Raw genomic sequence first — 27,130 nt, forward strand, 5'->3', positions numbered from 1 at the left:
GCCCCACCCTTCCCAGCTCATGGCTGTCCATTCACTTATAAACATTTAAACGTATGGCATCTTTCAGCGCAGTTCGGACATACAGTTTCCCACCCTGGGAGAGAAAGGCTCACACAGGATCTCCACAAAGGGACAGGAGGGTCTCACTATGTGCCCGCCGGGCACAGCTGCTCAGTGCAGGTTACCACCTGGGTCTGGGTGCCCCTTCACAGGGAGGAATGCCCAGAGAGGAAGGTAGGAAGCGGTCAGGGCATTTCTGTGGCCCTGCTCTGTGGAATCCTGCAATCTCTCAGAATCAGTGTTCTCCCTGGGAAGATGCCTATTGCATGAGGAAAGAAAACCCAGTTCCGTGTGTGGTGTAGCTTCAAGTCGTGAGGGCTGAATTCCACAGGGGAAGTAAAAAGTGATTTTCCATCTCTGTCCTTCTTGAGAAAAAAGGTGAGGAGAGGCTCACAAAAGCTTTCTGTTGGCATCTCTGTCCAGACCCTGTGTGGCCATGATTATGAAAAGGCATAGAATAGTTCTTGTGGTCACAGCTCTGCAAGAGTATCGTATGTAAGGATACGTTTTATTGCACTGGAGTGCCTATAACCATAACAATATGTTGTAAACACATACTGTTTACTTTCTGAACATTAATGAAACTACCATATTAGTTTAGAAGAACAACCAAAACTATAAAAGATTTCAAAACAAACCTAAAAAGCCCCTAAGGGAAATGACTTCACTGGCCTACAGATCATTATCTAATGACTTTAAAGATTACATTTTACATTATTTGGCATCCTATGCTTCTCCTGTTCCCAGCATATTTAAAAGAATGACAGATCTGCCGAGTTTAATGTAATATAATCCTTTATAAAAATTACTGAACTCAAATTCTACAGGCAGGGCTAAGCACAGGTAGGAGCCACTACCCAGGGGTGGGAGTTCATTCTGGAGGGAGGTTGTGATAACCAACTTGGGAAGAATCAGCCAACCATCTCCAGAGGGATATTTCATATGTATTCCCCAACAGAGACCCAACTCTCAAGTCTTCCGTGATACTGCCATACTGACACATTGGTAGAGGAGTAGAGGCCCTGCATCTTTTAGCTGTGACACATAGTCACAGCCTAGAAGAGGGAGACTCAGACAACTTCAGGGACCAGGCAGGTAAGTAAAATGGAATTGATGTTGGGACCCAAGAGTACATGTATTAAACTGAACCTACCCTTTTATGGTAATCCCCCCTTATCTGTGGGGGATACATTCTAAGACCCCAAGTGGGTGCCTGCAATCACAGATAACACCGAGCCCTATATACTATGTTTTCTCCTATACATACATACCTATGATAACGTTTAATGTACAGATTAGGGACAGTAAGAGATTAACAACAATAATTAATGATAAAATAGAATAATTAAAACAATATACTGTAATAAAAGTTATATGGATGTGGTCTCTTTCTCAAAATACCTTTATTTGCCTTTCTTGTGGTGATGTGAGATGATCAAATGCCTACATGAGATGAAGGGAGGTGAAGGACATGGTTTGTCATGATGTAGCATTAGGCTACTACATGATGTCACTGTTGACTGTGGGTAACTGAAACTGCGAAAACCGAACTGTGGATAAGAGGGAGGAATATTGTACATACATATATACGTACACATACCAGCCACACTGTGCTGGCCAAACAAGAGTCCTTCTTAGGGGCTGCCAATTTGTGATCTTTGATTGGTTGTGGGGATACTGGCCCTGTACAAGCTCTAGGATCATAACTGACCTCCAGAGCCTCCAGGGTTTCTGACCCCATCCTGGAGCAGACCTGATTTGAGGCCTAAAATAGCTAATCCAAAATAATTGCCTATCCTTCAAGTCCTGCTTAAACTCCAACTCCATGAAATTATCCCATTCTCCCTTGACGATGTAGCTGTGTCTTCTGCTAACCCTACTTTGTATCTCTGTCACAGCGGTGGCTTGGGCATGTGTCAGCTTCAGCCTCTGAATGGCACAGCCTTACCTACGAAAACTCATATAACTCTTTGTAAAATTTAAATGAAGGAATTTCTTGGTATTTTAATGGGTATATAGAAATGACAAAAAATCCTATATCTGTATCCAAACCAGAGTATCTCCCCCAAATAGTCTCTCCTCGTTTCCCAAACTGCTGTTCCTCAGAGCTTTAATCCTGAGAGATGCTTCTTGAAGAGTGCTCTGTGGCCAAATGCTGAATTCCATATCCTGATAAAGAGTCATCAAGCACATTGGCATTATAAAAGCTCTGAGAAGATCAGGAAAAACTAAAGAAATGTTTGCTTTTTTCATTCAGAATTCTCTTCATGTATTTGACCATGAGATCCCTTTTTAATAGGATTATTTATGGCTCAGCTCTCAGAACTAGCCTTTGCAGAGGCAGAGAGGACAGACTCTGGCCCCAGGCTGCTTACAACCCACTCCTTAACCATTCGTTGTCCTTGGGTAAATTACTTGACTGCTTGATGCCTAAACTTTCTAGTCTATAAAACGGGCATAACAATAGTATGATACACCCTTACACGCTGCTGTGAAAGTTAAGTGAGTTAATACATGCAAACTAAGTGCCTTCGCCTAGATGTGGGATTTAGGTTGGAAAATCAGGCCTCTGTCCTTCAAATCTGACAACTGAGAAATAAGATCCGGATCTAACTGTTGGCTGTGCTACTGATAGGAGCTGTTCAGAGAAGGAGGCATGTTGATGGGTTTGCTCATAGGATCCACCGCTTCCCTGCCTTACCCACCCGACTTCACCCATTTTGATTCAAGTGTCTCAGTCAGAGGCCAGGATGGACTTGGAATCTTTCTTTGTAGGGGCAGAGTGAGCGGGGAAAGTGTTTGTCTTGGTGTATTAGTTTGCTGGGGTTACTGTAACAAAGTATCACAAATGAGCAACAGAGCAACTGAAGTTTACATCTTAAAGTTCTGGAGGCTAGAAGTCTAAAATCTAGGTATTGGCAGGACCACAGTCCCTCTGAAACCTATACGGTAAGAATCCTTCTTTGCTTCTTCCAGGTTCTGGCAGCCCCAGATGTTCCCTGGCTTGTGGCAATGTAATTCCCACCTCTGCTTTCATCATCACGTGACATTCTCCCTTTCTCTTCCTGTGGACTTCCCTCTATGTGTGTCTGTCTCTGTGTCTAAATTTCCCCTTTTATAAAGACATCGGTCATGCTGGGTTAGAAACCACACTAAGGCCCTCATTTTAACTAGCTTATCTCTGTAATCTAGACCCTATTTCCAAATAAGGTCACATGCTGAGGTGGAGGGGTGGGGGTGAGGGTGGGGTTAGGACTTTGATGTATCTTTTTTATGGGGACACAATTCAACCCATAACATCCTGAGACCAGGTGTCTAAAACAGAGGAAAAGGGACTGAAGGTAAATTCTGAGACTTCTTCCCCACATCACCAATCAGAGACATAATTTTTGCTTGGTAATCCAAAAGAGAATCCAGAAGTGTTCCAAGTCCTTTCTCTTCTCCTAGGGCTGGAATTTAGAAATTTACCCTATCCCAGGGGAAATGAAGAAGTAGCTAAATGTGCCCCCCCCCCCAATGTAGCCCAAGGATAACTTTGGGATTAAATAGGTCCTTTGGAACTGGTTCTGGTCCTGCCTTAAAATGTGTTAGTTCCATCTCTCCTGGGGCTCAAGGGTATATCTGTGTGTACTGAAGAAAGCACTGGTTACCTAGACACTGGAAGACTTGAGTACTCCTTGGTGTTGCACTTGGGGCCACCTCAATTGGCTCTGCCCTTGGGACCTATGTTCTTTCAGGCCTGATTTTTTTTTTTTTTTGGCAATATTCTCATTAGTCTTAGAAACAACCTTTAGCAGCTAATGCACAACAACAATATATATTTAGATTTTTAATAAAGTTTTGGGGGAGGGGTTGGCTATCTAATAATGAGAAAAAAGTGGAGTTACACGTGGGGCAGACAGTGTTTCAAATAGCAATGTACAGAACAAGCCAGGCATGTTAGTCCGGAGAGGGGAGGGGGCAAGTGGTAAATGTTTATGAAGTGCTTGACTTGGATTGGCTCACTCAATCCTCATGCCCTGTGAGGACTGATGGGCTGTGGGTTGGGGCAATCTGTCTTCCGAGCTTGCGCTTTTAAGAACTGAGCTACATTCCCTCCTCTGCATGAAACAGAGGATGTTTGCTCCTATCCTTTCGCCCCAAGAGAGGTGTGTGTGTGAGTTCTTCCACAGCACTCGATACATTTGGAATTATTCCCTCCCTTGATTGTGAGACCCACACTCATCGAATTCACTGTCACCTTGCAGGTAAGTTTTTAGTTAAATGAATGAATAATTTTTTGCCAAAGAATCCTTTGAGGATTTTTCTGGTCCACACAGATATTACAGTCTTGAAAGTAAAATGATTTATGAATTGTGATTGCTTCACACCCAGAAACAAAATGTTCAGGCTAATGATCTCTATTCAGAGAAGAGACATTATGTTGACCATTCTTTATTATTACCTAGAACTTTCCCTGCAGTTTAAATTGAGAAAGCCCAGTTTCCTCTTGGGTCTCTTCATGGAAGTGTCCAGGGATAGGTGCTCAGTGCTTGCCTTAGTATCTTCAGGCAACCTGCTGAGCGGTCACCTGCAGAGGCTCTTTCTAGACTCAGCGGGATAAGGTGACTCTCAGTCATTGTCAGTAGAGAGGCTAATCTGGTGCCCCCTTCACACCTGAGGTTCCTTTATACAGTGGATTTTAGAATGCAAGGAGCTGATTGACCCTTGTGTTACATTCTATTTCTTAGGAAGTACCTGATTTCTGGAGCCCCCAAAGCAGAGGCTGGGTCTAATCAATTCACAGAAGGAAACACACATATCAGAAGAATCTCAGATCAAAATCTGGCAGTAACTGACCCTGTGACTTACTTTGGGAAATGGAAGGGGCAGGAAGTCCTGGCTAATTAGCTGTTTATTAAACCCAACACCCTGGTCCCTCTGTTATTATAGACATTGTGTTCATATAGAACAAGGGGAAACAATGTATTCATGGGAAAATAGCTACTAGAGACTGGGTGGGACCAAACGGTAGGAACGGTGGCAAAGAGTATGTCTCTTCTGTTTTCTAAACTCAAGAGAGAATAAATGGATATTGCTTCTTGGTCTGGTGGTTTTGGCAAACTAGATCTTCAAATATTTGCTCAGTAGCTTTTGTTTCTTAATTTAGTCATTGATTTATTAATTTAATCATTGAATAACTTGAATAACAAACATTATTGTCTACCTACTGTGTGCCAGGCTCTCGGTGGCACACTTAGAATACAGAAATGAATGAGACCTATTGCTCATCTTCCAGAGTTTAGGAAAGAGTTTAAATATGGGAACGGAGTAGACTAGTAACACCTTGAAGGCAGGAATACAACTTATTCATTGGGTAACACCAATACCTGGCATGGTGACTGGCACATAGTAGGCATTTAATAAATGTTTATTGAATGTCTTAACGAAGGTATTAGTCATCCATTAATAAAGCAATTATCACATTTTGGTGTTAAACTGCAAAATACACAGAATACAGTCAAAGACTTCAATAAATGCCAAAAAGTGACATGCATGGTAGTAATTTAATTAGATTCACTGGTTGGAAAAATATCCCAACATAACCTATATGGTATACATTCTTTAATATATTGAAACCTCAACTGTGCTACAGGGCTGATGTGTTCTAACTGTGCTTTAAACGATTCATCCTGAGGTAAAAGTCTCAGGGTAGTGTGCTCTTCCTTAACACTAACTAATACTTCCTTCAGCGGTGGCTCAACCCAAGTGAAACAACTAATATAAAAAGGGCATCAATTGTTGTAGTTACCGCTGGGAGAAGAATAGCATGGCACGGGATGACAGTTGCTGTGAGGACATTTATAACAGTGGTGAGTTTATATTCTTATTGATTTCTGATAGCACTTTTAAAATAGAAGCCATAAATTATGTATAGCCAAGACCTATTAGGAACTGCAAGGAAACTACACTTAAAACAAATGGCCCAAGAAATGTAAAGTCAGCTGGCTTAGAGCAAGAATTTCTAACAATAATTTATTCGTAACGGCTACTAGTCACGCTCACGGCCTTACTGGATGTGAAGGGGTGTCTCTGGTGTGGCTACAGCCAGGGGTCAGACACCAGCTGTGGAGCGCATATGTATGACCCAGTGCCTGCCAAGCACTAGGAGTTACTATTACCAGTGGTGGTAGGATTACGCTCATCTCCACAGATGACTGCTTAGAGAGGGCCACAAAGCCCCCTTCATGAGACCGTGTCCTTTATAACTGAGCAGCAGCCTCTTCATATCATGATATGGACAGAAGAGCATGAGACAGGGCTGCACGTGTCCACTCTCAGGGCCAGTGACATTGCTGGCTTGAACATGCTTCAGCCATGGCTTTCCCCACAGCTGCAGAAGAAGGTCTTGAGGCAACAGCTGTCTTGCAACCAAGTAGTGGCATGTACCTTAAGCTCTCCTAGTCAAAGAACTTTGAGGATAAGGGATTGGACTTGGCACTTCTAGGAAGTGGTCTCCTTGGAGTTCAGGCTTGATAACACGGGACAACTGGATTTGCGGCACTGCAAAGATAACATTCCTTAGCTTCCCCTAGCATTTGAAGACATACAAACAGCTGCTGGAAGTGCTTGAATGCCTTCTAACTGTGCGAGTGGAGGAAGATGTCCAAAAGAATGTGGGAAAAGTGTACAATCCATGTGGAAACTGGAGGGAAGCATAGGAATAGCCTCTGACCATCACGCACAGGGACTCTGTGGCCGCCTGGACCCAGCCTCCTCCTGCCAGCAACAGTCAGGGAATGAGCTTGTTGTTCTTCTGAAGGATGGTTGAATGACCAGGCCTAGATAACAATCTCTGGGTATGAGCTGGCTCTATGACAATTAAAAGGCACATCCTGGCCCTTTTCAATAGCTTCATCATAGGGCAGGGACCTAGAATCTGGAAAATGGTTGGCCAATGTTCTGAGACCTTTCCTCCTGACATGCAATGTGGAAGTGAAGTGCATTCTTTCAACAAATATTTATTTATTGTTTGCTACATGACAGTTGCCAGGATTACAGAGGTGAGAGACCCAGATGACCTTGATGGAGTTTGCTATTAGCCTAGTGAGAAAAAAAAAGCTTTAAAACCAAGTCATAAAAATAAATACATATTTTCAAATAATGATACATGTTTTAAAAGAGAAGTACGGAATACTTCGAGGCATTGTTATAGAAGAGCCTAAATTAAATTTGGGGTTGGGGAAGGCCACCATATTTTAAGTACATTAAGCCAAAAGTTGAAGGCTGGAGTTGAAGTTAGTGGAAACAGAGAGAGAAAGAGAGAGAGAGAGAACATGTGCCTGCGTGTATGAGTGGTGGGAGATGGGTGCTGGGAAGATGGGCAGTATCCTGGGCTGAAAGAACAGTAAAGGTCTTGCGGGGAAAGTCTGGTTCATTTGAGGAGTGGAAGCAAGCCAGGGTGGTTGTCACGTGGTGCCTGAGACAGAGATGGGTATGGCTTGAAGCTGGAGGTAGGCAGAGAACATGTCATTCACGGTTTCGTAGGCCGTGTGGAGCATTTGTGATTTAATCCTAAGGATGGAGTGTGGTTGTCAGGGACCTGCTGTGGGCAGATGGATTGGGGAACACCCCAGCTACTGACCTGAATGACAGAGTGTGTGTGTGTGTTTTAAAGGGATTGGAGTGTGACCTTGGGTACAATACCAGAGAAACAAGGTCACATTTCATAACATATTATGCAGATTATCAATGATGGTGATAGTGCTTTATCAAGGTTGTGAGAAGGGTATGCAATCATGCAGGAAAACACTTGATGTTGACCAGATCTCCCACAAACCTTAAGTGCGAAGAGCACAACGGTAGACTTTCAGGAAGGAGGGGCTGGTAAACAGAGAGGGTCCCTGCCGAAAGGGGAGTCTGAAGGCAGTTGTTCATCCTGCCCTAATAGGATCTCTCCTTGTAAGCTGCTCCCTCCCACCTGTCAGTTCAAGAAATTAAAAGGGAGTTTAAATAATTCACTCATTGGCCCTTCTCTTAAGCCTGAAAACAATTTTTCCTGTATGTTTCTTAGGAAAGAGTAACCAAAAAATACCAAGCTGCAAGTTTTTAACACTCCAAAGAATGCCCATGTTTCTGCCCACTTTTGCAAAGCCTGAGCTGGGATGTTGGTTTTGATTAAGACTCTGACAGTAATCCCAAGGAGTATGTACTTAAGGAGATGGTTTCCTACGTATGTAATACAACAACATGTTTTATGTTTTGCATTTCACCTGGGAAGTGATTGCTTTTTCTTTTAAATTTGGTGAGTGGGAAGCATATGTATAATTATCTGTCAAAACCTACAACTCCAACGAATCAGGGAAAACCTATGAATTAGTAGAGGAAAGGGCTATCATTTCAAGTTATGTTTTTATGAGCTCAACCATCAAATATTAAAAAAGGAAGCTGTTGTCTAAAAGCATTATTTATAGACTACCACAAAATATATGATTTATTGTTTACAGATGTATTAGGTCAGAAGAATAATAAATTCTTGGTTTTAAGTAAATACTAGAGATGACAACCATGACTGTTACAGAATGAATCTGAATGGGTCAGAGAGGCAATGGACTAATGGTTTCAGAAGATTGAGAATGAGAACAAAAAAGTGCTAGGATTGCACAGTGTATATGAACTCCACGCACTGCCTAATAGATGACCGACAGCCACCAGTCCTAAGGCAGCAAATCTGAACTCATGCTTAACTTATAAATTATGTGCCTTACTCCGTAGAAAAATCATTTCACATTCCTGTTTCATTTGCATAATCTTAAGAGAAATGGGAAAGTAATAATAAGCCACTTGACAACTAGAAATATGGTCGCAAAGAAAAACGATTCTAAAGCCTTTGGCAGCTGGGGGCTGGATCCACAGAACTGAGCAGAATGAGGTTTGAATAAATATTTCTCAAGTCCTATATGCCACAGGATTGTGCAGTTGGCCTTCCAGAAAGCACAGTGGGCCAGTCTTATTCCCAAACTAGTCTTGGACCATGAAACGTGGATTTAGCTAGCTTGACTAGGCAGTCTACCCATAGAATGTGATATGCACAATACAGACTCAGTATTACATAAAGGCTTCATCGTTACTAGTTCTTGATTGTCTGTTAAGTCCCATTTTATTTTTTTAAAAGATTTATTTATTTGAGAGAGAGATTGAGAGCACATGCATGGGGGTGGGGGCAGAAGGGCAGAGGGAGAGGGTGAGAGAATCCTCAAGCAGACTCCCTGCTGAGCATGGAGCCTGACATGGGGCTCCATCCCAGGACCCTGAGATCATGACCTGAGCTGAAATTAAGAGCTGGCTACTTAACTAAGCCACCCAGGCGCCCCTATTGAGTCCCATTTTAAAACTCCAGAGATTCCATACTAGAGTGCAAGGGAAATGAGCACTTCTCAGCTGTAAACATGGCTCAAAGGTGAGAGGGTAAAATTCAGATTACCATTCAGAGTCCAAATGATTCCCAAAGTTTGTACCATAATTTTGTCATTTGAAAATTAATTTTTCTTTTCAGTTACTTAGGTTTCAAGAAACTTAAGGACCCATTTAGGTAACATACTAATATTTTAAGGAATGATCCCTAAAAGAGTTGTTCCAATGATTTATCAATTAGTATTTGAGAAGTGCTGGTAAAGAAGGAAAGGGTTCATCACTAATCACTGTTTTATTTAGCATTGCATAGAGATCCCTTCTGCTTTTACAATTTGTGTTGGTGCTTTGTTTGGTGTTATAGTTAAAGGATATTTGAGTATTATTGAAATGGAAAATGCTATTTAATTTCTTTATTTTACTGCCTCAGTTTATATGAAGATTCTTTATAATCTCCAAACAAGAAGTTGTGAAGTCCTTAAAAATAAAAATAAGTAAAAGCTGAGAGCATCAAGGTATATAACTTCTTCAATAAACTGAGAGTTTCTGAGATAGCCATAATCAAGAAGCTTCTAGAATAGTAACTATAAATCTACTTTGCATACCTACATGTTAATGTTTTACATATGTTAATAAATTATAAATCTGATAAAATCCAAAATTCCGTTAGTTATTTAAAAGGGAGGGACTTGAAGAAAAAAATCTAGAAGCTGATTTTTTAGCTATAGCAATTGAGATAATTAGTTTTTTGTGAACAATTGAGAGGCCCAGTCTTCCTGCCTTGCTCCCACCAGCTGCCTTTATTTGAACGCCCTTCATGGGACACAGTGAAAACCAGAGGAAAGGGTATTCATTTTAAATGGTTTCTTTGGATTCTTTGGCAGAGGAACAAATTCACTGCTTAAAATACCATGAATTCTTGCAGTGAGGCAATAATAAACCTTTTTGATGTGAACCATGGTTATTTTCAGATATGTAATACATTTCATTTGCTGAAAGAGTAGGCCTCATTAACAAATGTTTTTTGTGTGTGTTTATATTCTGATGCACAACAACAAAAATTCTACCTGCTAACTGTGGGAATTAGCTTCAATTAAGTAATTTTATACGACTGAAAAGGACTTAAGACTTTTTTAACTTTAGATAAAGCACAGTAAAGTCACTGCTAGGCTACTGATTAATTTCAACACCTGAGATTATGTTTCCTGCAAAGATCTATGCTTGGACTTTGGATTGTAGCTTTTCCACACCCCATGCCTCCACATCATTCACTTCTCTGGAGGTCATTTCATAGATTGCTATAATCTATGAGAAGCAGGAAACTTAATCCATTGTTTTATTTCAGGAGTTCTAGAAATTGAAGAGATAATAATAGGAAACTTAGTAACAAGTTTCTTTCGTTATACTATTTAAGGAATTTTCACCTACACTTCTTTTTTCCCTTTCATTCTTAATGTTATTTCTGCAGAAGTTTTGCAGGTTGCTCTGAGCAATAAAATAATAAAAGTCTAAAAATACGGTTTGTGTGTTCTGGGCAGTTTGTCTGAAGCAATTAGTAAGAGTATCTGGGACTTGGCAGAGACTTTCAAATGGGATTTGCCTCAGCCACGCTTTAAGGAGCAAACTAGTGATCAATGGTTTATAAAATACCTTTGGGTTTGCACGTATTGAACAGCCTGGCCTACCTTCAGCCTGTAATTTACCTCTGGGACTCCAAAGTGGGTTTAAGTTGTCATTCTGGATGCAAATGAGTTGTGTAAATAACAGGTAAGGTGGAGACTATCAGCTGTTCACCAAATTCTGTTCCACCCTTTTCTAAACTATAGAGTTCTAGGTGGGCCCATAGCTTACATGTGAGAAATGCCATTTCCAAACTCCCATAGAGCTAGATATGACCATTAGCTAAGCCTCCCTAAGAGAATATAAATGGCAGTGATGTGTGCCATTTCTAGGTTCAGACCCTGAAACACCACATGCGCGTGCCTCCTTAGACCAGGGAGGAGAAACCAGAATCGTTCATTCTTGCAGCTACTCCTTGCAGGCAGCATTCTACATGCTGAGGATATGTCAGCAAAGAAGAGACCAGAGTCCTTGCCCCCTCCCCCACTTTGAGCTCAGATGGACAATAAAAAAAAAAAGAAAAGGTAAATAAGTATTATGTACAATTTGTTGGAAACAAATGCAAAGGAGAAAAATAAGGCAGGGGGGCGCCTGGGTGGCTCATTAGGTTAAGTGTCTGCCTTCGGCTCAGGTCACGATCCCAGGGTCCTGGGACTGAGTCCCGCATCTGGCTCCCTGCTCCGTGGGGAGTCTTGCTTCTCCCTCCCCCTCTGCCGCTCCCCCTGCTTAGGCTCTCTCTCTCTGTCAAATAAATAAATAAATAAATAAATAAATAAATAAATAAATAAAATCTTTTAGAAAAGAAAAGAAAAATAAGGCAGGGAAGGGAGATTTGAAGTGCTGACTAGGTATTAGGCCATAATAGGAAATGAAATGAGACCAAATACAGGTATAGACAAGGCAACGGGGGGAGAAGCTGCTGCATTCTGGATGTATGTTGAAGGCAGAGCCCAGAGGATTTACTGAGGGACTGGATATGGGGTATGAGATAGAAAAAAAGGAAGGGTCAAGGATGATACCAAGATTTTTGGCTTGAGGAACTTGAAAAATGGTATTGAGATTAACTTAGGTTGGGAAGACTGTAGGAGAACCTGGAGGGAACTATCTGGATCTCGGTTTTGGACATGTCAAGGTTGTGCCCATTAGATTCCAACCGAGGTGTTAAGTGACCAGGAAAAATATGGTCAAAATAGACTAAGAGTATTTATTTAGGAATCATCCATATAGATGTTATTTAACACGGCAAGACCGGGTAAGATCACCCAGGGAGTGAGCGATACAGAGAAAAAAGATGATCTGAGGCCGGAAGCCCGTACCCTAACCTTTAGAGGTAGAGTTGCTGAGGGAGACCTAGCATTCCCCAAACTGAGGAGGAGAGGCAAAAGGACAGAAGTCTGTCAGGTAAGTGTGATGATCTGAAAGGCAGGTGAACTGAGTTAGACGGAGGGAACTTGGATCCTTATTCACCCTGTGGGACTGTTAAATGAGAGAAAAATAGACTGCATTATTTTTAGTCCACGGGGTATTGAGTCTCTTTGATAAAAAAAAATTTAACTTTCACCCTAATACCAGATAAATAGCAAATAGATCTCCAGTTAGATCTCCAACTACAACAACAACAACAAAATCAACATTCATAAACATCTCAGATACTAACTTTGAAATGTGATGTGTGCGTGTGCATGTGTGGGTGTATTTGGAAGGGTTTGAACAATTCAATAATTAAAAAAAATCCCATATCATTTGGAGTTGACTCTACTACCACTTTTTTGGTCTTAGACTTAGGGAAGGACTTGTTTCTGGCTGGATGGAATCTACTTGTATGTACGTAGTAAGCACCACCAGCTTTGTTTTCTTCTGAACCATCCAGAGGGTAAATTGAGATAGTGAGAAATGATTTATTTGAAGAGCCCTTATCAAGAGCACTTTGTGTGATTTTTGACCTTAGTTTTCCTATGGTTCAGTTATATTAATTCTCTTGACTTTCAAGGGCCAAGAGGTCTACCTCCTCAACCAACTTCTACTAATCATTCTGTCTGAAGGAATTAGACATAGAAAGATAAACTTATTTTGATACCCATGACTTTGATTTTATACCCTCATAATCTTCCCTTTTGCCAAAGAATTTCTAGCATGGTCCCAATGTTTTGCAGGATCCAAATGCTATAAGGTACTCCTTTCAAAAGATGACAGAGAACTCAACAACAGCAATGAGCATAAAACAGAGTAAAGTTGCAAAGCAAAGCTGACTTTATCAAATGCACGCAGGGCAAACCTTGAATAGGAGCCACACCTTTAGATCTGGCCAAAATGGAAAGATCCTACATCAGAGAAATAAAGAGAATAAAAAGTACTCTGAGTAGTAGATTGCCAAATTTCCTAACCTTCTATCCAAGAACTGCAGATTGCTAGAGTCTAGATGGCATCACATCCCATGAGTCAGAAGACCTGGGTTCCCGCGTCACTGGTCTTCCCGCGTCAGCTTAAACGTGCACCAGCTGCAGACCTTGGAATTTGGGGAAGTACCAAAATCAAGGGCAGGGGCAAAATTGAAGGCCAGAGAAGGAGCCCATTCAGAATGCTAGAAAGTGGTATCTATGCAGGTTGCCAAGACTGAAGGGGCCAGAAGCATTTCTCAAAGCTCGGCTCATGTAATCAGAAATGTAAAAGTCAGAGGAAGAGACCAAGGGCAGTCAGTGGCATGCTTTCAAGGAGGGAACGTTCCAGGGAAATGGTCTAGAATAGGTGTTTATGAGTGACCATTATGGGCCAGATGTGGGATGAGCCTTGGGTGGGTGCATCTTTCCATATGAAACAATAAAATCGGTCTCAGTTACGTTGTTTGATTCTTCCTTCACTTGTTCAACAAACACTCTGATGCAAAAGACACAGAACTAGGCAGTGAACAATAAAATGGTAAGCAGAGTAGCCGTGATTTCTTATTCTCATGGAATCTACAATCTAGTAGAGACCCACAAAATTTAATCAAATCATCCATTTAACTTACAAACACAGAGCGCTTAGTGCTTGCCAGTTACATTGTCCTAACCACTTTATCTATATTAACTTATTTAATACTTAACAACCCATGAAGTAGGTATCATTATTATCCTTGTTTCATAGGGGAGGAAATTGAAGTATAAAAAACCTGCCCAAGGTCACACAGCTAGCATGTGTTAGAGCAGAACTTGAATCCTGGCACCAAGGTCCATGCTCTTATGCATTTATTTACAAACTCTTGTAAGTGTTCTATAGGAAAAGTATAGGGTGCAATATAATAGGTTATCACTAGGGGATATGATCTAATTTGGGGGAAGAAATGAAACTAGAACAGAAGTTAAAAAAAAAGGTGTGGTCATTAGTGTTAAGTGCTCCATGAAATTTAAAACAGGACATGGATTTTTTGCAAAAGTGAAGTCGGTGGCAAATGTAGTAAGAACAGTTTCAGAGGACACATTGCTGCCAGCTCATGGTTAATGGTTAGAGCTTCTCAAAGAGGAATGGGTTGCTTTGTGATGTGGGGCGTTCCTCTTTTTGTAGATTTCTTCAGAATAGGCTAAAAACCACACGCAGTGGGATTATCACATAGTATGTACTCAACAAATGTATGCGCACTAACTGTTAGGGATATTATGGGGTGTTGGATTGTTAGACCAGTTAAACTTTAAGATCTCTTCCAACCTTAAGAGTCTAAATGTTCACTGATTTTGAATTTGTGATAACAGTGAATTTGGTTATGCTGAAGTTTCTCTTCAAGACCTATCAAAATGGCTTGATATAGAAATTTATAGTGGGTTTAAGAATTTAGGGACTGTTTTAGACAAATTGTTTTCAAATCCTGGAAGTCCAATATATAGATAGTTAATATGTTAATTTAAGATAGGATACTCTGTGTCTTTTATTAAAACTTTTGGCATGATTCTTGTGGTAGTTTCATATATATTACTGTATGAAAATAATACAATTGTGTTTATTTAAAAGTAAATATGTAGTCTAGACATTGATTTTGATCTTTCCCATCTTTCCCTAATTAGTTGCATTAATGAAAAAGGGTAGATAATTTCTAGAAAATGTACACAATGGCTGGCTATAACTCCATTCAAAGATTTACAGTAGACGTTGCTCAGTTACTTTCCAAAAGACAATGTTTTGCTCACATTCTGAAACTCTTGCCATTCATGGTCTAACACACATTACAACCCCTGTCCCTGAATCTTTCTGCTTGGGGACAGTGGATATAAAGGACTTTCACTCTTTTCCACATGCCTCCCCAATTTTTGAAAACCATGGAAATTCTGGAAGGACCCCAGTGGTGGCTCTGGTGTTTTAAAATGTTATTTGGGGGCAACCCTCTCAGGTCCCCTCCCTCTTTGGGAGCTTTCTACTATCACTCAATGAACTTCACTTTGCTGTCCCCCTCAAAATTTTTTAAAAAAAATTAATAAGTAAAATGTGATTCGGATACCGAGGTGCCACTGTCACACTGCATTAGAATGTGGAAGGCAAACAGAGAATGTGAATCCCTTGCCACTTTGGGGAGAGAAAAGCATATTTTAAGAGTTGCAGTAGAAAGAAATGTTAAGGGGGAATTAATTTAATGGCACTCTTGGAACATTTAAAGAAAACAAATAATGACAGAACCTAGCTGGTTGGTCCTCCATTTAGTTGTTCCTGCTGTACCATCATTTCAAAAAAGCTAATCTTATGATGGCTCAGTGATACTACCTGAGGTAGCCATGGGGGGTTCCAGAAGGCATACTCACAGAATGTGCTTGAGGCTAAGACAGCTCCGGCAGGGTAAGTCAGTCATCCACGGGAATGACTTCATGAGGCACCACTTCTATGTCCCCAGCATATGCAAGAGTCCCTCACTGACGGACATGTAAGTGGTTTCTAGTTTTTCTCAATTACAAACACTGCACCACTAATAGCCTTGTGCATACTTTTTGTGTATTTCAGTAGGTCTAAATAAAAGGTCTCTCAAAATGAAACTGCTGATTAAAGATTAATTATATTTTACATTCCTCTCGCTATTTCCAAAATGCCCTTCAAAGAAGTCACAGCAATCTATACTCCTGAAATTTGTGTTTCAGAAATATTGACTCAAGAAGAAAGGCAGTGGAGAGGTAGTTATAAACCATGTCTGTGTGTGTATGTGTGTGTGTGTATGTGTGTGTGTGTGTGTATGTGTATGTGTGTGTGTATGTATGTGTGTATGTGTGTGTATGTGTGTGTGTGTGTGTATGTGTGTGTGTGTGTGTATGTGTGTGTGTGTGTGTTTATTAGAGATGAAAGCATCCTTCATTAGAATCTTGTTGAACTCTAAGGCTGTCCATTCTCAGAGATCTGGGTTGATGGCCACAGAAAAAGGAAAAGGAAAAGAAAACTGAAGAACTTGGGTTTTAGTTCTGCTGATTCCTAATTCTGTAACCTTGGGAAAATTTTAAAATCTTGAGTAGCTGCAGTCCTCTCACTCTTAAAATATGAATAAATAAGTTAATCCTGAGGTTTAAATGAGGTAATATAGGAAATGCCTAGTATGCACGAAGGACCTGGTATACAATAGGGCCCAATAAATGGTTTCGTGGTCAAAAATCTCTATTATTACTTGCAGTGGGGATGATAGTAAACATAGATAGAAGTAGTGGACTGTTCTAAAGATATCAGGTGATAAGAACTCCTTCAGATAACTCATAATTGGAAAAGCGTTCTGATTCTCAGGAAATGAAGTACAAGGAGAGTAAAGATAAGTGCTAGTTTTCTCAAGAAGAATGCTTTCTTACAGGTGGCCTTTGCATACAGATTAATTTTAAATCCGAGGAAAACTTGATGTATTTTTTTTTTAAAGATTTTATTTATTTGACAGAGATAGAGACAGCCAGCGAGAGAGGGAACACAAGCAGGGGGAGTGGGAGAGGAAGAAGCAGGCTCATAGTGGAGGAGCCTGATGTGGGGCTCGATCCCACAACGCCGGGATCACGCCTTGAGCCGAAGGCAGATGCTTAACCGCTGTGCCACCCAGGTGCCCCTGATGTATTTTTAATCAATATCTTCTAACAGGTGATATGTACTCTCCAGATTTTCCTCATGAAACACAATGATTAGTTCTCGCTTTGGAATCAGACCAATATACGTTACTGCAGGTCGTAATGCTTGCACTGATATTTATTATTTGGGTATTCAAACAAAGCCCAAGATATTGTTTATGCTTTTTTAAGGTCACACACTCAGCTTTTGTGAAAGTACCCCTTTATGGATCAAATTAAGGTTTTTAATTAATATATTAATAACCTGGAGGTAATTTCCCTTAACTTTGGAGTATATCTTTGCCTTTACAGTTGAATACAGATTGTTATGGTCCCTTAGAATTTCTATATCCAAGAAAAATAAAGCCACATTAAATTTCTGGCTGAGGAAGTTGGGGACTTTTCCTTAATTTTAATTGTTCAAAGTCATCTCATCACTTCAATTTTTCTACTGATGGTAGGAAGCCTCCTCTCTCTACCGAAAAGCACTAGCCTGAACTGTTTTTTTTTTTTTTTTTGCATTTTCTTGCTTTTCAGCATTTGTGATTTCCATCTCCTTTGTGTTATGAGAGGTCTCTTGGCTTATTCATAGTTAAGTGATGGATATTTTTACTCTCAGGATTTTTCATTAAAACCTGATTGTGCATAAATCTAAGAGGAGGCTTTTCAGCCTTCTACTTTCGACTCATAATTCTAATGTTGACCTGAATCCTAGAGCCACTGATCCTCATTTCTTATTAGTAAAATTTTTACCTGTTATTGCCATTTATGTTCTTATTTTTCAAAGTCTTTCATTTTCAAATATTTTTGTATTCTCAGAGCCTAACACAGGGCTTGGCATGTGCCCTTTGTGAGCATTTACTGGTGCTAAAGAAACCAGTTCCTTTGGTTAAAAATCTACCCAAGTACGTAATTGGTTAGCCGTAGATCTGTGTTATCAGCCCTCTTGCACATGAAAACCATCTTGGTGATTTGAAAAGTGTCAGTGTGTAGGCCCCACTGCAGGGCAATTTAGTCAGAATCCCAGGGGGTTGGGGCCCAGGCATTTCATAGTATTTTAAAGCTTTCCAGGGGATTCTAATATGTACTGGGGCTGAGAACCACTCATGCAGGTCACATTTTTTTTTTTGTAATTTATGTTAATGTTTCCCTGATTACATTTTTTTCCTTTTGCAGTCATTACAGGAACATCCACTAACCTAGAGTTCCTATGAGATTTAATGTAGGCATTTGCCCAGCCTTTTATAAGCCAAGAAAAAAATAATTTTTCCACCTTCTCCTCCTTTCCACTTTTATTTAGTACATTTAAAAATTCAACGTGAGAAGGGTGCCTGGGTGGCACAGTCGGTCGAGTGTTCAACTCTCGGTTTCGGGGCAGTTTGAGATCTCAGGTCGTGATCTCAGGGTTGTGACCTCAAGGTGGTAAGATGGAGCCCCAGGTGCTCAGTGTGCGGAGACTGCTTAAGACTCTCTCTCCCTCTGCCCCTCTCCATGCCCTGTGCATGCGCTTTCTCTCTCCTCAAGTACGTAAATAAATCTTTAAAAAAAAAAATTCAACATGAGAAAAAGATCTTGAAAGCAAAAGGGTTGCTCTCATAGCCCTTGTTCTACCCACTGGGTGTGTTACGACCTCCTCCTTTGGTCACTAGGATGGAAATGAGCTCCAGAAATGATACCAGCAAGTACACGTACACGGTGAGGGGCTTCTCTTACAAATGCTGCTTGTAGGGGCGCCTGGGTGGCACAGCGGTTAAGCGTCTGCCTTCGGCTCAGGGCGTGATCCCGGCATTATGGGATCGAGCCCCACGTCAGGCTCCTCCTCTATGAGCCTGCTTCTTCCTCTCCCACTCCCCCTGCTTGTGTTCCCTCTCTCGCTGGCTGTCTCTATCTCTGTCAAATAAATAAATAAAATCTTTAAAAAAAAAATGCTGCTTGTAATCCAACAAATAGTGACTTGGGGACTTGAAAGCTTCAATGAGAGACTAGAGTTAAAATCTAAAAACTACTTAGAGTTCAAGGAGCTTTTGCCTTCAAAGGCAAAGCAAAGTTAAATTAAGGGGTTTAAAATCATAGTTCCGAGTGTGATGTTTTTAAAAAGACTTATTTTTTGTAGCTAGTTTAGGGCATAGTTTTTTTTGTTTGTTTTGTTTTGTTTTGTTTATTTGACAGAGATAGAGGCAGCCAGCGAGAGAGGGAACACAAGCAGGGGGAGTGGGAGAGGAAGAAGCAGGCTCATAGCAGAGGAGCCTGATGTGGGGCTCGATCCCATAACGCGGGGATCACGCCCTGAGCCAAAGGCAGACGCCTAACCGCTGTGCCACCCAGGCACCCCTAGGGCATAGTTTTGTCTACGATAATGAACACTGCCTTCTAATCTTTTTTCCCCCCATAATCCTAGGTTGTTTTTATGACACAAGGGCAAGAAGTTCCAGAATTAAAGGGCTTTTTGGTGTCCTTTTGTAGTAAAACACTGTATTCTTTCCATAGTAAATGAAGGAGCCACAAAAATTATGATCCCACTCGTGAGATAAATATTTGGATAATTAGAGTGGTTTTAAAAAGAACTATCCCACACAAGACTATAAACAAGAAGATGTTTATTCAGTGAATAAAAATATTCTATCAGGAGAGCACAAGATTTTGAGAAAATATTTGAAAAATATTTTGTAGAAGGTTTTTGTTCTATAGGAATTAGCATTTTTGGAAAATCACGAAAAATAGGTCACTTCAAATTATAAACAAGTACCTTTGTACTAAGTTTATCAGCTACAAAGTAAAGAGAAAAATTGACTGTGAAGGGAATATTTAGGAGGCCAAACTAGATAATTAAATCATTCAAATTCATTCTAATTGGATTTAGTTAAATTAGCAGGATAATGACCAGCTTTTAATGTATTTTTACATTTTATTTCATTTTATTTTTTAAAGGTTTTATTTATTTATTTGACACAGAGAGAGAGAGAGCATGAGCGGGGTGGGGAGGGGCAGAGGGAGAGGGAGAAGCAGATTTTCTGCTGAGCAGGGAGCCCACTGGAAGGCTCGATCCCAGGACCCCAAGATCATGACCTGAGCCGGAGGCAGACACTTAACCGACTGAGCCCCCCAGGCGCCCCAGATTATAAAACTTTTAAATTAACAAATCAAACTACCTAACCATTTGGTCCATACCTACCCATAGAAATGCTTTGTGGTAAGAAAGTCTAAAAACTAAACTTTAAATTAGCCTGTGTACATGAATTGATGCTTCACTCTATGTGTTCCCTCCTATTTTTCAATGTTTGTATGTGAACTAAATGGACTCTGTTTTAAAAGTTTTGGAAAGCTAACCAGAAAACATATCTATAAAGTAGTGAAACCATTGTGATTATACATATATATCAAAAGTACTGAGTAAGTACATTGGAAGAACAATCAAGTTACCTGTGAAATGAATAGGAGACTTCTACTTGCAAGCATTAAGTCATGGCTTATTCTGATCGGTTTTCTGCTCCTGACTATACATTTTCAGTTTTACTCCCTTCTTTTCTTTTCTTTCCTCCATGCCAGCCCTCCTCTCACTCCTCCTCTTCTCTACTCCTTTTTCCTCTTCCTACCTCCCTCCTTCCTGTCTCTTTTCTTTCTTGCCCACACTCCTTTCTTCTAAGAAAAATGTAGTGAGTCCATGCTATGCACTGAGTATTGTGCTAGCTGCGGGGACACGTAATGGCAATTTTATATTCTAAGCTGAAAGACTTAGATGGACAATTGGGAAACTAAATGAGGAATTACAGTAGCGTCAAATAACGATAATAATTAGCAAGTATTTTCTGTGCCAATGCTGTTTTAATCATTTTACTTGTATTGTCTAATTCATCCTCAACAGCCCTATGAAACTAGGAGTATTGCCTGCCCTCTCCTACGGAAGGTGGAACTGAGGCCCTGAGGAAGTTAAGTAACTTGGCCAGGGTTATGGTGCTAGGAAGTGGTGGAAGTGCCAGTCAAATGCAGGGAGTGTGTCTCCAGAGCCTGTAGTCTTAACCGCTAAACTGTACTACACAGTAGGGAACTCTTTCGTTGAAGAGAAGGGAAGGGCATCTGGGTGGCTCAGTTGGTTAAGTGCCTGCCTTTGGCTCAGGTCATGATCCCAGGGTTCTGGGATGAGCTGCATCAGGCTGTCTGCTCAGTGGGGAATCTTGCTTCTCCTCCTCCCTCTGCCCCTCCCCCAGCTCATGCTCTCTCTCTCTCTCTCATTCAAATAAATACATAAATAAACCTTTAAAAAAATAAATAAAGGCGAGACCCATACCTTTAAAAAAAAGAAAAAAAGAAGAGAAGGGAGAAAATTAAAGAGTTTAGCCGGTTTATTTTGACCATAAAAATAATAAAAAAATTGTTTTTCTGTGCCTTTTATATAGATATGATTTTAATCTAGCTTAGCAGTGCACCTTTCATCTTGATTATGTGGTTACTATGGATCGTTTTACTAGGGTTTAGTTCATAGTTATCTTTTTATATATGGGATCCTTGGCTTGAAGACATGCTCCAAATTTTGACTGCAGGACTGGAAGGTGACTAGGCTGCAAACTAGACTGATCAACTAAACCTTTCAAATGAATTGCTTTTCAAACAGGTTTGGCAAGGATATGTGTTTAGTGAAGATAAATGTCATGTCTAAGCATTGGTAGAGTGTTCCCTTAGGAGAGATGGTTAATATTGCACAACTAGCATTTCCCATGGCAATTTTGAGATAAATAAGGGAATCTTACATATTGTTCTAAGCTAAAAATTTAAACTAAAAATATTCACAGTCAGAAATCTGATTGTGTACACTTGCACTCCAGTCTCCATAAGATGAAAGAGTAAAGAAACAAAATCTGAAATTGACAACTCTAGATGATTTTGAGGATTCACAGAAACTTTTGCCTATTTGTAAAAACTGTAGTTTCTGAGGAGGGCAAGAGTGAGAGGTCCCAAAGTTGAAAGCATTTTCTGATTGATCTAATTAAGCCCCTCTGATACTTAAGTGATAACACATCAAAATACAGATTTTCATTACCTAACAAACATACTTCTGATCCAAAATGAGTTCGGAGAAGATTGGGCTTTCCTCATTTTTAGGTAGAGAGGACTGACCAGCTCTGCCAAGTCTCCTGTTCCTTCTAGAGCAATTAAAAAGAGCTGCCGGAGTGGGCCATCTATGAAAATAAAGTGATAATTCCCTATTGAGTATTATTTAGATGATTTATATTTTATTTTTCAAAAATAACAGAAGTAATACATGCTTGTGGTAATTCAAATAATACTGAAGTATATAAAGAAAAAAAGTAATGGCTTGTTGCATAATGTATATAAAGGTTTGTTACACGGTCTGCATTTATTTCTTATGTATGTGCAAGCATCTATGTATATATTTATTATAAATACACCCCCATAGCACTTTTCCCACAACAATGCGTTCCAACTATTTATCTAAACCTCCTTTCCCACCCTCACCCTACCGTTTATCAGTTTATCAACCCAAGTCAACCCAAACAGATCTAACTCATTATTTTTAATCACCATATAATATGGTATATAACCCCATATAATATGGTGTGTACCAATACAGGTATACCAAAGTTTATTTAGCTATTACACTATGGTGGATCATTTAGATCACCTCCAGTTTTTACCATCAGATAAAGCAGCAAATAGCATATTTATGTTTGCACACTTTTGTAATTATCTCTCAAGGAGTGATTCCACAAGGAAGATTTATTAGGTTTAGGATATGTACATTTTAAATTTGATAAGTACTGTCAGTGCATACAATTGCCTATTTGCTCACAGCCTACTGAAAAAAATTGGAAAGAATTATAAATAACTAATGACAGAGACACCAATAATTATGGTACTGCAATAGATGAATTCTTATATGGATATTCATAGATGGTTTATTGTATAAATACTAAAATGTGAAGTGCAAAGAGGATTTACAACATGAAAATGTTTACAATACCAAGGGTAAAAAGTAGAATGCTTTGTATATACAATTACATATGCATAGGGTTGAGAAATGGAAGAATACATGAACAAGTGAAAACAGTTTATTTGAGGGTGGAAGTAGAGATAATTTTTTCCTTTTTTGTTCTTTGGTATTATTATGTTGTTTGTACAATAAATGCAATAAAAATGAGAAACTTTAAATAATTAACAGAAAAGATCAATGTAATTTTTTTTTTACCAGGTTTATTGGCTTTTCTCAAGCTAGCCTTAATCTGCTATTTATCCCTTCCAACAGACAATGACAAATTATACATACGTTCATGTTGTTGAGACTGGGTGCTTTAAAAAAATGATCTTTCCTTCATAGAGAGTGGCATAATGCTGAAAAAAATCCCTGTTACATCATATCTTGAAAATTACTGGTAGGTGCCAACCCAATAAATTGAGCACAGTCTCTTGAATTTGGACAAATGTTCATTTGTTTAAATTTTCTTTTTGCCTAAGTGGTCATAAAAGGTGTTTTTCTATCAGTTTTTTTCTTCTATAAATTTTAATGATAAAAGCCAAAGTTTCAAAGATGATAAAATAATAGAATTATGATAAGAAATGTCTTTGCTCCTCTTGAAGAAGGTTTTGAAGGACAGGAAGACCTTGGCCAGGTCCAGAGGAGATGGGCCCAAGAATTCAGGCAAGAGCTTAACCTAAAAGATGAAGGCAGGCATGGCCCAGGGTATATATGCCTGGTTCTGAGAGTGCTATCCCACTTGACAGGAGTTGCCTGTTGTGATGTAATGGAAAATAAGGTTAGATAGGTAGAGGGCAGGGAAGGAGAAGAAAAGGCAGTGAAAGCCAGACAGAAAAGAGGGTTTGTATTGAATGCATTAAATTGGATTGATTGAAATAAGGAGACACTAAGATCCTCAGCCAGAAAACAAAAAAAAGTGAACAGTTGTTATCTTTGTAAGGATGAAGAGGCGTGTTCTTATTTAGTCCTGGAGTAGGGGCAAGAGGGGCATGTTCTGATTGAAAGCAAAACAGCATTTTGTCTCATTGCTCTAAATTGTTTTTAGTCACAAAGTTTGTTTTATTCTTATCTCCAAATAACATTGAAAGAATACATGGATTTGGTGGTTGTTTTTTGTTTGTTTGTTTATCAAATGCAATCATGGGTTAAAAATTGTTGAGAAACAGAATGTAAGCCCACGTATTGCTACCTTTCACTAATATAATTAAAACAATGGAGTGTAATAGTTTTTTTGACAGTTACAATTTTCAAAAAAATGACCCACCTCTCCCTGTGCCCAGTCTCACCTATCAATTTCTGATCCTTACCCTATGTCTTTCAGTATTTATCTTTCTACGTAAGAATTCTTTATTTATGATGCTATATCTTGATATAGCCATTTTATATCTTGATTGACTGATCTTTTTACATTGGTAAATAAAAATTAGCTCTTATACAACCACCCTGCTTCCCTTCCTTCCAACCTCCCAATATAATTAAACCCCAGATTTGTCTTGAGTTTTATCCCATATTTACATTATTTTGACTGTCTACATATTTTTCACTGCTGAATCTAGTAGTGTACCATGATTACGCTACTTTCTTTTTCCCCTGGAGTTAATAACTGTGTCAATTATTCATTTGGTAGTCATCTGAATAAGTTTTCATATAACCCAATACTTGTCAGATAATCTGAATTCCATTTTTAATTTATTTCCAGAAACTTTTGCTCTCCTGCTCCAATCTTGACTGTTTTCTAGCCCCATTTTATGACTTGTCATTTTTCACTTCCTTTTGCTGTTATACTAGGAAATCCCCTCACCCCCTTCTCTGTTGGATCCTTTGAGAATCATGTTTTCTTCTTTACAGGTTTTCCTTTTTAAAAAAAAAAGATTTTATTTATTTATGTGACAGAGAGACAGCCAACGAGAGGGAACACAAGCAGGGGGAGTGGGAGAGGAAGAAGCAGGCTCCCAGCCGAGGAGCCCCATGTGGGACTTGATACCAGAACGCCGGGATCACGCCCTGAGCCGAAGGCAGACGCCTAAGGACTGCGCCACCCAGGCGCCCCTACAGGTTTTCTCCCTATTTGTTTGAGACTCTGAGTGCCTAAGAATGACTTTGAGTCTGCAGGTATTCTCAGTGGCCACCAATTTCTGCACAGAAAGAGACTCAGGTCTTGTGCCTGGCTGCAGGTGTTTGGGAACCTGGAAAGGGAAAGAGGGCTGGTGATGGGTGAGGATGTGTTTCTCTGATAAATACATGGACTTCTAGTTAATCTACCTATTTTTAGCCCCTCAACTCCCCTGGAGCTTTCTGTACCTACTGTCCTTAAGCTCAGCATCTTTTTGACTCATGCTCTATGGGAATCAATCTTAAGTCTGAGAATTTGGGAGGGAAAGTCACCAGGCTCTTTGAGATCTAAATGTCTCTTAAGCAGACTTTCAAATGATTCTCTTAATCCCAGATCTGCACTTCACATCCCCTTTCTGCAAAACCCCATTCTCCAGCTTTAGCAGGTTGGTTCTTTCCTTTTGCTGAAGACACTCAGGTTTAGCTTCTCCTTCTCTCCTAAGTCAACAGCTTTCCACCCTCCAAAGCATGTTGATACTTTCCTACGCTCTGTGTCTTCTCTCCTGGCTTTTTTTTTTTTTTAAATCTTTTAGACCTATATATTTTAAATATGATTATTGTCATTTTAATAGGCTTTCAGGAGAGAATGGAAGTGGTGCATTCTATTCACCATATTGAATCAAAAATCCCCATTTCTATTTAAAATCCTGTGATAGCGCATTATTTTCTTTATCTTTCATTATGAAATTTGTTTTTCAAAGATAATTTTGGCAGAAATATAAGTAAGGAATTGAGTCATCTCTTTTTTGATCATGAGGATTAAAATAAGAATAACATGATCATTCTTTGAGCTGCCTTTGAAAATGTGATTTTTAGTTGTTCATACATGACTTTTTATCATTCTCTTGAAAATCTTTTCCTTTTTCCATGCCTCCCTCTGTGATCAGTTTATCACATTGATTCAAATACAACATTCTTAAGTCTCTGCAAGTATCATCCCTCCTCATATTCTCCAATTCCTCTAAAATATCATTTCTCAGTACATTTACATTAGTTATTATAACTTCTCTCCTTAATTATATTTCTGGAGAATACAGCAGCTGATGTAAAACTGTCAAAGTAAAAACAAGACAATGGTTGGGTTACCAGTTCTTGTACATATAACTCCAAGAATTTTATAATGAATTTCTCTTAAAATCTCCAACTTTAATATTATGTATGCCTGCCTTCATCTCTGGAATTATCTGCGTATTTATAGTATATGAAGCAAGGAAAGGAGAAATCATGAATAAAACTGTGTTAATGAATATGTATTTTATCAATATAAAAATAAGGTGATAATAGTTGATATATAATTTAGATAATTAACATTTAAGAAATTAAACACCAAATCAAGTAACCAAAAGCATCTCCTAGGTACCAGCAGCTGGAATAGTCATTCTTCGGCAATATTTCTAGTGACAGGGTGGGCAGATTATCTCTGTATGCTATCCAAACGGAAAAACAGTTAGGGTTTGAGATGGCCAACAATTGATATTATTGATTTCTTCACTGAATTAACTGTTAGTAATGTATAAACATTATCAAATTTGCTCTACTGTTCACACTTTATGAATTTAGTTACATGTGATGAGCTTAAGTTAGCTGTGTGTATATACATATACTCATTTTTATAAAGCCATTAATATTGAAAAATTAAAATTTAAATCAACTATGAGCTTAAAACAGCTCCTCTCTTATATCCCTTATAGCAGAGCGACCCTTAAATGAAGTGGTTGCTCAATACATATTTGCTTGCTTTTTTGTTGTTCTTTGCAATTTGTTCAAGGCTTTTGGTATATAAAAAGTAGCTAAGCCATAAGGGAATTTGTCCAAACAGGGTGTACATATATCATGTAAGAATTATTTTTTATGTGCTGCAGAAAAAGGCAGAAATGGAATCACATATTCTGCATTGGGAAAAGCATTTTTCTGCTAGGTGTGCTTTCATACA

At 39.4% G+C, this 27,130-nt stretch overlaps 1 long non-coding RNA gene across 5 annotated transcripts in view; it reads right to left on the minus strand.

The window, feature by feature from the left end:
- Window positions 1–27,130, minus strand: part of LOC117804386 — a 76,421-nt gene that overhangs the window by 17,726 nt on the left and 31,565 nt on the right. Inside the window, exon 3 of one of the 5 annotated variants that reach the window (XR_004628749.1) lies at window positions 22,132–22,270. The exons of the other annotated variants lie outside the window; for them this stretch is intronic. This is a non-coding gene — a long non-coding RNA (uncharacterized LOC117804386). The remainder of the gene's footprint in view (window positions 1–22,131; window positions 22,271–27,130) is intronic. 5 annotated transcript variants of the gene reach the window in all.

This window comes from Ailuropoda melanoleuca, chromosome 11 (genome assembly GCF_002007445.2).
Source record: "Ailuropoda melanoleuca isolate Jingjing chromosome 11, ASM200744v2, whole genome shotgun sequence".
NCBI classification, from domain to species: Eukaryota; Metazoa; Chordata; class Mammalia; order Carnivora; family Ursidae; genus Ailuropoda; species Ailuropoda melanoleuca.